We start from the raw sequence: 13,204 nt of genomic DNA, 5'->3' as shown, positions 1-13,204 counted from the left end.
ATCGGGTGTGATAGGCTCTACGTTCAAATACAACGGGTGCAAAACAGTTGCACACGCGGAATACTCAGGTCATACTTGACGAGCCTAGCATATACAGATATGGCCTTGGAACACGGAGACTGAAAGGTCGAGCGTGAATCATATAGTAGATATGATCAACATAGTGATGTTCACCATTGAAACTACTCCATCTCACGTGATGATCGGACATGGTTTAGTTGATTTGGATCACGTGATCACTTAGATGACTAGAGAGATGTTTGTCTAAGTGGGAGTTCTTAAGTAATATGATTAATTGAACTTAAATTTATCGTGAACTTAGTACCTGATAGTATTTTGCTTGTCTATGTTTGTTTGTAGATAGATGGCTCGTGTTGTTGTTCCGTTGAATTTTAATGCGTTCCTTGAGAAAGCAAAGTTGAAAGATGATGGTAGCAATTACACGGACTGGGTCCGTAACCTGAGGATTATCCTCATTGCTGCACAGAAAAGTTACGTCCTGGAAGCACCGCTGGGTGCCAGGCCTGCTGCTGATGCAACTGACGACGTTAAGAACGTCTGACAGAGCAAAGCTGATGACTACTCGATAGTTCAGTGTGCCATGCTTTACAGCTTAGAACCGGGTCTTCAACAATGTTTTGAATGTCATGGAGCATATGAGATGTTCCAGGAGTTGAAGTTAATATTTCAAGCAAATGCCCGGATTGAGAGATATGAAGTCTCCAATAAGTTCTATAGCTGCAAGATGGAGGAGAATAGTTCTGTCAGTGAACACATACTCAAAATGTCTGGGTATAATAATCACTTGATTCAACTGGGAGTTAATCTTCCTGATGATAGTGTCATTGACAGAATTCTTCAATCACTGCCACCAAGCTACAAGAGCTTTGTGATGAACTATAATATGCAAGGGATGAACAAGACTATTCCCGAGCTCTTCGCAATGCTAAAAGTCGCGGAGGTAGAAATCAAGAAGGAGCATCAAGTGTTGATGGTTAACAAGACCACCAGTTTCAAGAAAAAGGGCAAAGGGAAGAAGAAGGGGAACTTCAAAAAGAACAGCAAGAAAGTTGCTGCTCAAGAGAAGAAACCCAAGTCTGGACCTAAGCCTGAAACTGAGTGCTTCTACTGCAAGCAGACTGGACACTGGAAGCGGAACTGCCCCAAGTATTTGGCGGATAAGAAGGATGGCAAAGTGAACAAAGGTATATGTGATATACATGTTATTAATGTGTACCTTACTAATGCTCGCAGTAGCACCTGGGTATTTGATACTGGTTCTGTTGCTAATATTTGCAACTCGAAACAGGGACTACGGATTAAGCGAAGATTGGCTAAGGACGAGGTGACGATGCGCGTGGGAAATGGTTCCAAAGTTGATGTGATCGCGATCGGCACGCTACCTCTACATCTACCATCGGGATTAGTTTTAGACCTAAATAATTGTTATTTGGTGCCAGCGTTGAGCATGAACATTATATCTGGATCTTGTTTGATGCGAGACGGTTATTCATTTAAATCAGAGAATAATGGTTGTTCTATTTATATGAGTAATATCTTTTATGGTCATGCACCCTTGAAGAGTGGTCTATTTTTATTGAATCTCGATAGTAGTGATACACATATTCATAGTATTGAAACCAAAAGATGCAGAGTTGATAACGATAGTGCAACTTATTTATGGCACTGCCGTTTAGGTCATATCGGTGTAAAGCGCATGAAGAAACTCCATACTGATGGGCTTTTGGAATCACTTGATTATGAATTACTTGGTACTTGCGAACCGTGCCTCATGGGCAAGATGACTAAAACGCCGTTCTCCGGAACTATGGAGCGAGCAACTAATTTATTGGAAATCATACATACTGATGTTTGTGGTCCAATGAATGTTGAGGCTCGCGGCGGGTATCGTTATTTTCTCACCTTCACAGATGATTTGAGCAGATATGGGTATATCTACTTGATGAAACACAAGTCTGAAACATTTGAAAAGTTCAAAGAATTTCAGAGTGAAGTGGAAAATCATCGTAACAAGAAAATAAAATTTCTACGATCTGATCGTGGAGGAGAATATTTGAGTTACGAGTTTGGCCTACACTTGAAACAATGCGGAATAGTTTCGCAACTCACGCCACCCGGAACACCACAACGAAATGGTGTGTCCGAACGTCGTAATCGTACTTTACTAGATATGGTGCGATCTATGATGTCTCTTACTGATTTACCGCTATCGTTTTGGGGTTATGCTTTAGAGACGGCCACATTCACGTTAAATAGGGCACCATCAAAATCCGTTAAGACGACGCCTTATGAACTGTGGTTTGGCAAGAAACCAAAGTTGTCGTTTCTTAAAGTTTGGTGCTGCGATGCTTATGTGAAGAAACTTCAACCAGATAAGCTCGAACCCAAATCGGAGAAATGTGTCTTCATAGGATACCCAAAAGAGACTATTGGGTACACCTTCTATCACAGATCTGAGGGCAAGATTTTCGTTGCTAAAATCGGATCCTTTCTAGAGAAGGAGTTTCTCTCGAAAGAAGTGAGTGGGAGGAAAGTAGAACTTGATGAGATAACTATATCTACTCCCTTATTGGAAAGTAGTTCATCACAAGAACCAGTTCCTGTGACGACTACAACAATTAGTGAGGACGCTAATGATATTGATCATGAAACTTCAGATCAAGTTTCTACCGAACCTCGTAGGTCTACTAGAGTAAGATCCGCACCAGAGTGGTACGGTAATCCTATTCTGGAAGTCATGTTACTTGACCATGATGAACCTACGAACTATGAGGAAGCGATGATGAGCCCAGATTCCGCAAAATGGCTGGAGGCTATGAAATCTGAGATGGGATCCATGTATGAAAACAAAGTATGGACTTTGGTTGACTTGCCCGATGATCGGCAAGCCATTGAGAATAAATGGATCTTTAAGAAGAAGACTGACGCTGATGGTAATGTAACTGTCTATAAAGCTCGACTTGTTGTGAAAGGTTTTCGACAAGTTCAAGGGGTTGACTACGATGAGACTTTCTCACCCGTAGCGATGCTTAAGTCTGTCTGAATCATGTTAGCTATTGCTGCATTTCATGATTATGAAATTTGGCAAATGGATGTCAAAACTGCGTTCTTGAATGGATTTCTGGAAGAAGAGTTGTATATGATGCAGCCAGAAGGTTTTGTTGATCCAAAAGATGCTAACAAAGTATGCAAGCTCCAGCGATCCATTTATGGACTGGTGCAAGCATCTCGGAGTTGGAATAAACGTTTTGATAGTGTAATCAAAGCATATGGTTTTATACAGACTTTTGGAGAAGCCTGTATTTACAAGAAAGTGAGTGGGAGCTCTGTAGCATTTCTGATATTATATGTAGATGACATATTATTAATCGGAAATGATATAGAATTTCTGGATAGCATAAAGGGATACTTGAATAAAAGTTTTTCAATGAAAGACCTCGGTGAAGCTGCTTACATATTGGGCATCAAGATCTATAGAGATAGATCAAGACGCTTAATAGGACTTTCACAAAGCACATACCTTGACAAAATTTTGAAAAAGTTCAAAATGGATCAGGCAAAGAAAGGGTTCTTGCCCGTGCTACAAGGTGTGAAGTTGAGTCAAACTCAATGCCCGACCACAGCAGAAGATAGAGAGAAAATGAAAGATGTTCCCTATGCTTCAGCCATAGGCTCTATCATGTATGCAATGCTGTGTACCAGACCTGACGTATGCTTAGAAATAAGCTTGGCAGGAAGGAACCAAAGTAATCCAGGAGTGGATCACTGGACAGCGGTCAAGAACATCCTGAAATACCTGAAAAGGACTAAGGATATGTTTCTCGTATATGGAGGTGACAAAGAGCTAGTCGTAAATGGTTACGTCGATGCAAGCTTTGACACTGATCCGGACGATTCTAAATCGCAAACCGGATACGTGTTTTTATTAAATGGTGGAGCTGTAAGTTGGTGCAGTTCTAAACAAAGCGTCGTGGCGGGATCTACATGTGAAGCGGAGTACATAGCTGCTTCTGAAGCAGCAAATGAAGGAGTCTGGATGAAGGAGTTCATTTCCGATCTAGGTGTCATACCTAGTGCATCGGGACCAATGAAAATCTTCTGTGACAATACTGGTGCAATTGCCTTGGCAAAGGAATGCAAATTTCACAAGAGGACCAAGCACATCAAGAGACGCTTCAATTACATTCGAGACCAAGTCCAAGTGGGAGACATAGAGATTTGCAAGATACATACGGATCTGAATGTTGCAGACCCGTTGACTAAGCCTCTCTCACGAGCAAAACATGATCAGCACCAAGACTCCATGGGTGTTAGAATCATTACTACGTAATCTAGATTATTGACTCTAGTGCAAGTGGGAGACTGAAGGAAATATGCCCTAGAGGCAATAATATAGTTATTATTTATTTCCTCATATCATGATAAATGTTTATTATTCATGCTAGAATTGTATTAACCGGAAACATGATACATGTGTGAATACATAGACAAACATATAGTCACTAGTATGCCTCTACTTGACTAGCTCATTAATCAAAGATGGTTATGTTTCCTAACCATAGACATGTGTTGTCATTTGATTAGTGGGATCACATAATTAGGAGAATGATGTGATTGACATGACCCATTCCATTAGCCTAGCACTTGATCGTTTAGTATATTGCTATTGCTTTCTTCATGACTTATACATGTTCCTGTAACTATGAGAATTATGCAACTCCCGTTTACCGGAGGAACACTTTGGGTACTACCAAACGTCACAACGTAACTGGGTGATTATAAAGGAGTACTACAGGTGTCTCCGAAGGTACATGTTGAGTTGGCGTATTTCGAGATTAGGTTTTGTCACTCCGAATGTCGGAGAGGTATCTCTGGGCCCTCTCGGTAATGCACATCACTATAAGCCTTGCAAGCAATGTGACCAATGAGTTGGTTACGGGATGATGCATTACATAACGAGTAAAGAGACTTACCGGTAACGAGGTTGAACTAGGTATTGGATACCGATGATCAAATCTCGGGCAAGTAAAATACCGATGACAAAGGGAACAACGTATGTTGTTATGCGGTTTGACCGATAAAGATCTTCGTAGAATGTGTACGAACCAATATGGGCATCCAGGTTCCGCTATTGGTTATTGACCTAGAATAGTTCTAGGTCATGTCTACACAGTTCTCGAACCCATAAGGTACGCACGCTTAACGTTACGATGATAGTTTTATTATGAGTTTATAAGTTTTGATGTACCGAAGTTTGTTCGGAGTCCCGGATTTGATCACGGACATGACAAGGAGTCTCGAAATGGTCGAGACATAAAGATTGATATATTGGAAGCCTATGTTTGGACATCGGAATAGTTCTGGGTGAAATCGGGATTTTACCGGAACACCGGGGGGTTACCGGAACCCTCCCGGGGGATAATGGGCCTTAGTGGGCCATAAGGGAGAAGAGGAGGGCCGGCCAGGGCAGGCCGCGCATCCCCCCCCCCCTAAGTCCGAATAGGACAAGGAAGGGGGGGCGGCGCCCCCCTTTCCTCTTTCCCCTTCCCCCTTTCCTTCTCCACCAAGGCAAGAGGGGGGAGTCCTAGGGGGCCGGCCGCACCTCCCCCCTCCCTCCTTTATATACGAGGGCAGGGGGCACCCCAGAACACACAAGTTGATCTACGGATCGTTCCTTAGCCGTGTGCGGTGCCCCCCTCCACCATATTCCACCTCGGTCATATCGTCGTGGAGTTTAGGCGAAGCCCTGTGCCGGTAGAACATCATCATCGTCACCACGCCGTCGTGCTGACGGAACTCATCCCCGAAGCTTTGCTGGATTGGAGCCCAGGGATCGTCATCGAGCTGAACATGTGCTGAACTCGAAGGTGCCATACGTTCGGTACTTGGATCGGTCGGATCGTGAAGACGTACGACCACATCAACCGCGTTGTCATAACGCTTCTGCTTACGGTCTACGAGGGTACGTGGACAAACACTCTCCCCTCTCGTTGCTATGCCATCACCATGATCTTGCGTGTGCGTAGGATTTTCTTTTGAAATTACTATGTTTCCCTACAGTGCGAAGCCGTCGAATACAAAGATTTGTCCGGGGAGGAAGGTCTCACCCTGGACTATGTCGTTGATGATGATCGAAGAAGCCATCGAGCCTATCGGTGATGGCACAGAGGAACTCTCAGTGAAAGCACCAATGTCGGTGTCAAAACCGGCGGATCTCGGGTAGGGGGTCCCGAACTGTGCGTCTAGGAGGATGGTAACAGGAGACAAGGGACACGATGTTTTACCCAGGTTCGGGCCCTCTTGATGGAGGTAAAACCCTACGTCCTGCTTGATTAATATTGATGATGTGTGTTACAAGATTAGATCTACCACGAGATCAAGGAGGCTAAACCCTAGAAGCTAGCCTATGGTATGATTGTTGTTCGTCCTATGGACTAAAGCCATCCGGTTTATATAGACACCGGAGAGGGCTAGGGTTACACAAAGTCAGTTACAATGGTAGGAGATCTACATATCCGTATCGCCAAGCTTGCCTTCCACGCCAAGGAAAGTCCCATCCGGACACGGGACGAAGTCTTCAATCTTGTATCTTCATAGTCTTGGAGTTCGGCCGATCATGATAGTTCGGCTATCCAGACACCCCCTAGTCCGGAACTCCCTCAATTAGCATAAGCAAGTAATATGCGAATAGCCTCAAGTCTAGCAACAGGTGCAAAAGTTTCATCGAAATCAATTCCTTCAACCACTGTGTAGCCTTGAGCTACAAGTCGTGCCTTATTCCTCACCACAAGGCCATTTTCATCTTGCTTGTTGCGGTAGATCCACTTTGTGCCAATGATATTTTGCTTGCGAGGATTTGGACGTTTGACCAGTTCCCAGACATTGTTGAGCTCGAACTGATGTAATTCATCTTGCATGGCCCGAATCCACTCAGGCTCCAGAAATGCTTCATCTACCTTAGTGGGCTCTGTGATAGAGACAAAAGCATAGTGCCCACAAAAGTTAGATCAATGTGAAGCTTTTGAGTGGGTGAGAGGACCTGGTGCTTCAATGTCATCGATGATCTTTTCAACTTGCACTTCTTTTGCAACGCGAGGATGAGCTGGTTGTCGTCGAGGAATTTGATCAGCATTTTCTTCAGCACCATTTTCTTCAGCATTTTCCTCAGGTGCATTAACTCGACGATCTTCGCGTTCTGGAATGAATTCTTCAATAGATTCTTCGGTAGGAATGACATCCTCAGTAGCCTTGAACTTGATAGAATCCTCAGGTGCTGGTTCATCTATCACAGAGGGTAGGTGCTCTCTTTGCGAGCCATTAGTTTCATCGAACCGCACATCTACAGTTTCAAGAACCTTGTGAAGAGCGTTGTTGAAGACTCTGTAGGTGTGCGAGTCCTTTCTGTAACCAAGCATAAAACTTTCATGTGCTTTCGGTGCGAATTTAGCATTGTGATGAGGATCTCTAATCCAACATTTAGCACCGAAGACTTTGAAATAACTCACATTGGGTTTCTTGTCAATGAGGAGTTCATAGGCAGTCTTATTAAAGAATTAGTGAAGATATACTCTGTTGATGATGTGGCACGCGGTATCAATTGCATCAATCCAAAAACGATGAGGCATTTTGTATTCATCAACCATAGTGCGAGCCATTTCAACAAGATTTCTGTTCTTGCGCTCCACGACGCCATTTTGCTGAGGAGTATAAGGAGCATATAACTCATGAGTAATACCAAGTTCATCAAGATAGTCATTAAGACCGGAATTCTTGAACTCAGTTCCATTGTCACTCCTGATGTGCTTGATCTTCACACCAAAGTTGGTTGAAGCCCTCGAGGAAAATCGTTTGAAGACTTCCTGCACTTCATGTTTGTAAGTAACAATGTGTACCCATGTGTAACGAGAATAATCATCAACAATAACAAAGCCATATAGAGATGCATCATTTGTCACATCAGAATAATGATTAGGACTGAAGAGATCCATGTGAAGCAATTCGAATGGACGAGTAGTGGTCATGATAGTCTTCGCTGGATGCTTGGCCTTGGTCATTTTTCAAGCTTCACAGGCTCCACACAAGTGATACTTGAGGAATTTGACATTATCAATGCCAATGACATGCTTCTTCTTCGCAAGTGTGTGCAAATTCCTCATGCCTGTGTGACCAAGTCGTCGATGCCATAGCCAGCCTTCTGAAGCTTTTGCAAGTAAGCACACGGCAGGTTGTGGTCCTGTAGAGAAATCAACAATGTACAAGTCTCCTCTCCTAAAGCCTTCGAAGACTTTGGAATTGTCAGCTTCCATGATCACAACACAATGATACTTGCCAAAGACAACAACCATATCAAGATCACAAAGCATTGAGACAGACATGAGGTTGTATCCTAAGGACTCGACAAGCATGACTTTGTCCATGTGTATGTCCTTAGAGATCGCAACCTTACCTAGACCCAATACCTGACTTTTGCCTTTGTCAGCGAAGATGATATGCTTCAGATGTGACGGTGTTAAGGGAGCATCCATCAAGAGATTCTTGTCACCAGTCATGTGATTTGTACATCCACTATCGAGGACCCATTCGTTTGCTTTGGGCTGATCATCCTGAAGATGAATTAGTGCATCTTACGAACTCATATACTTCAGCAGTGAAGAATATGACGTCAATTTCATCAGTTCAATTTCATCAAGCAATAGCACAGATAAGCAGTGTGAGGACGTGTGAAATGAAAGTTCATTTCATCTTGATTTGCCTGCGTCCTTTCAGGCACTGTTCAGGTCTCCAGAAGATTCTTCGGTCATTTTAAGCACGACTGGAGACCTAACCCTGCATAGGAGATTAGTTCCTTTTCTTCACCACCCACATCTGAAGGGGTGGCAAAGAATTCATCACTCTGCGAGCACCATATGAGAAAGGTGGCATGGACGCCGGTCCACTTTGTTTCACATAAGAGGGGTTAGGGTAAGCATATGAATAAGCAGAGAAATTCTTCGAGGACTTATGAACACAATGATTTGAAGAATAATGCACATATTCATAGCCCTTAGCTCTACCCTGCGGAACAGAAGGATTAGCACGATGATGGTCATATGAGGACTTTGATCCTTTTGAGGAATTTGATCCACGTGAGGAATTTGGTCCGTATGAGGACTTGGATCCATATGAAGAATTTGGTCCATATGAAGAGTTTGATCTGGGGTTCCTTTTCTTCACAGGTGGTGTCATGAGGACATCCACCTGAAGACTTTCAAGGCAACTTTTGGGAACCCAGATTTTCTTCATAGGGGAACCGTACCTGCAGTTAGTGCCAACATATCTAGCAAATACTTCACCATTCTGATTTTTGAACAGTTTTTAGTTAGAGTCAAATGACTCATCAGAAGAATGAGGAGATTCACATGTAAAGCCAGACACGTTAGATGGATCAACTGGAGGTCCCTTTGCAGCAACCCATGAGGTTTTAGGGTACTGCTCAGGCTTCCAATATGTTCCATCAGCATTGAGTTTCCTCTCAAAGGCAATACCCTCTTTCCTAGGGTTTCTGTTGAGGATCTGCTTTTTAAGCACATCACAAAGAGTCTGATGCCCTTTGAGGCTTTTGTACATGCCTGTCATATACAATTCCTTCAGCCCTGCATCGTCAGTGATACTAGCAATGTCCTCAGATGAGGAATTAGTGATAGCAGAGGCAGGTGAAGAATTTGTAACATTTGAAGCATTTGAACATTCAGGTGAAGAATTAGCAGATTCATGTTCAATGCACTTTAAGCATGGAGGAACAAATTCTTCCTGAGAAGCGTTGATTTGTTGAGCAAGTAGTGAATCGCGCTCCTTCTGAAGATCTTCATAACTCACTCTTAGCTTCTCAAGATCTTGCTTTCTTTGAAGAAATTCATAAGAAAGCTTCTCGTGATCAGTTAAGAGAGTTTTATGATGACTTTGAAGGTTGTCAAACTTAGACTGAAGTCTCTGAAGATTTTCAGTCAGGGCTTTAGTGAGATCCATTTCTTCACCCAACATATCATTACTTTTGTCTAGCATGTTTTGAACCTTTTCCAAGGCCGTTTGTTGTTTAGTGGCAATGCAAACAAGTTTGGTATAACTAAGTTCAATATCATCATCAGATCCATCATCATCAGATTCATCGTCACTAGACTCGGATGAGGAACATTCGGTTACCTTGTCACCCTTTGCCATGAGACATGATGCAGAAGACGATGATTCTGGTTCGAAAGTCATCGTGTTGAGAGATTCCTTGTAATCCTCAAACCATGGATCATGACGAGTCCGACGACCTTCACAGACCTCAGAGAGACGGTCCCAGATTAGCTTCGCGTGATTGAGATGCATGACGTTCCTGAACTGATTTTGGGACAGACTAGAGCAGATGACATCCTTCGCTGTGAGGTTAAGCAGTGTGTACTTGCGAATGTCATCAGCCTCAGCCCTCTTGCATAGATCAGTAAGACCGATCTCGGTGACGGTCCACAGTTTGCTGTCCATAACCATGAGTCGCTTTTTCATCATGGCCTTCCACCGAGGATACTCATGACCGTCAAAGATGGGACAGGAAACGTTCCTCGATCCTACAGTCGACATAACTAGAACTCCAGGTGGTTAAACCAAAATCACACAGAACAAGGGAGTACCTTGCTCTGATACCAATTGAAAGTGTGTTATATCGACTAGAGGGGGGTGAATAGGCGATTTTTATGAATTCTTCACTGAGGAATTTGCCGGTGAGGAAATTCCTTAGAAAAGAACTACTTGCAGCGGAATAAGTACTTAGAAGTAAGCATGACAGAATACACACATAGTCATCATTATGAAATGAAGACAAACACAGAGTACAGAAAGCGTAGACACAGGATAACACAACATGAAGACAAACAGACTAAAGAAATTGAACTGAGGAAATTGAGAAAGTCTTCAGTCAAAGTCTTCAAACACAGATATGAACAATCACTCAACATAGTAATGAGGAAATGAAAGAGTTGAGGAAATAGAACCAGTAAGGTTGGTGAAGACAATGATTTGGTAGACCAGTTCGAACTGCTATCTCAGTTGTACGTCTGGTTGGAGCGGCTGGGTATTTAAACTTGAGGACACACAGTCCCGGACACCCAGTCGCTGAGCACGCAGCTCAGGACACCAAGTCCTCACCGTATTCTCCTTGAACTAAGGTCACGCAGACCTCGTCCAATCACTCGTGGTAAGTATTCAGGCGACTTCCAAACCTTCACAGACTTCGGTCACTCGGCGATCCAAAATTCCTCTTGGATGCTCTAGACCATGACGCCTAACCGTCTGGAAGAAGCACAGTCTTCAAAGGTAACAAGCATCGGATCCACACAGGATCAATCTCTTCAGTGATGCTCAATCACTTTGGGTTTGTAGGTGTTTAGGGTTTGGGATTTTCCTCACTCGATGATTTTCGCCAAAGTCCTCGGAGGATGGGTTGCTCTCAAATGACAAGTGTCAGTTTCTCTCGGAGCAGCCAACCCACTAGTGGTTGTAGGGGGGCGGCTATTTATAGCCTAGGTAGCAGCCTGACATGATAAGACATAAATGCCCTTCAATGATAAGACCGTTAGGTGGATAAGATATTTTGGGACAGCTGGCGCGCAGCACAGCAACGGTCGGAAATTTGACTCTCAAATTCCTCAAGGCTATCATGTTCCTCACTGTGTAGGTAATCCGCACTGGCGATTTCCTAACTCCTCAATCAGAACAAATTCCTCAGCGACCAGAAGAACTTCGTCTCTGTCACTGAAGAAATTTGACTGAACTGTATGAGATTTCCAATGGCTTCACTCGAAGGGATTGGTAGGTGTAGGATTTTGAGTTGAGCATCACATGGAAATTTTTCCTTAGTATTTCCTCGACCCCCTTTAACAGTACGGTGTTTCCTATGACTCAAGAAAGAGAAAAACAAAACTATGAAAACGAAAGTCTTCAAGCTTCATATTCCTTGCATGATTATCAAGTCTTCACGGACACACCAATTTCTTCACTTTCAAAGTCTTCATGAAAGTCTTCAGGAATACCAAAATCTTCAGTCGAAGATATTCATTTTTAGGGGTCGACTTTCTCTGTAAATATCAAACTCCTCATAGACTTATAGACCTGTGTACACTCATAAACGCATTAGTCCCTTAACCTATAAGTCTTCAATACACCAAAATCACTAAGGGGAACTAGATGCACTTACACGTACGTAGCGTTGTCATTCTGGTGGCGAACGTGTACGTATATATATACTGGTGGATGTAGAGGCGCACACGTGTCGTAGTAGAGGCGCGCACGTAGCATGTACACGTACGTACAGCGGCCAGGGTGCAAGAAAGAAAATACGGCCATGTACGTACATACGGGCAAGGTCTCTAACGCCTACTCACGCATATATGGCTGGGTCGGAACGGAGAAACAGCGTCATCGTCATGTTCATGGGGAGGCAACGGAATGCGTCATGTTCATGGGGACGCAACGGAATGCGTCGTGTTCATCGGGAGGCGATGGAACGCGTGGGAGCCAACCGGCTGGGTCGGAACGGAATGCGTGGTCGTGTTCATCAGGAGGGCTTGGATGGAACATGCGATGGAAACGAGGCCTGGCGTACCGCACAACGGAGGAAACGGACCTCCTACGTTCGGAACGGGGTCCTGTTGATCGGGAGGGGTGTGGCGTACCGCCAAACGGAGGAAACGGACCTCCTACGGTCGAAACGGGGGTCCTGTTGATCGGGAGGGGTGTGGCGTACCACAAAACGGATGAAACGGACCTCCTACGGTCGAAACGGGGGTCCTGTTGATCGGGAGGGGTGTGGCGTACCGCAAAACGGACAAAACGGACTTGTGTTGGAGCGCTACGGTCGAAACGTGGGTCCTGTTCATCGGGAGGGGTGTGGCGTACCACAAAACAGGACTCCACGGGATACTGTTCATCTCGACCGTCGACCTCCTCCAGCCTCCATGGGCTACCGTCGACCTCCTCCAGCCTCCATGGGCTCCTGTTCATCAAGCCTCCACCGTGCGCTACTCCACCGGCTACTGTTCAACCACCCCTCCATCATCTATTCTTCATCTAGCCCTCCACACCACGGGGTCCTGTTCAACCACCCCTCCACGGGCACCCCTCCACCGTCTACTGTTCATCTAGCCCTCCACACCACAGGGTCATGTTC

Source organism: Triticum dicoccoides, chromosome 2B (assembly GCF_002162155.2).
Source record: "Triticum dicoccoides isolate Atlit2015 ecotype Zavitan chromosome 2B, WEW_v2.0, whole genome shotgun sequence".
Lineage (NCBI taxonomy): Eukaryota > Viridiplantae > Streptophyta > Magnoliopsida > Poales > Poaceae > Triticum > Triticum dicoccoides.
This window is presented reverse-complemented; position numbering follows the sequence as displayed.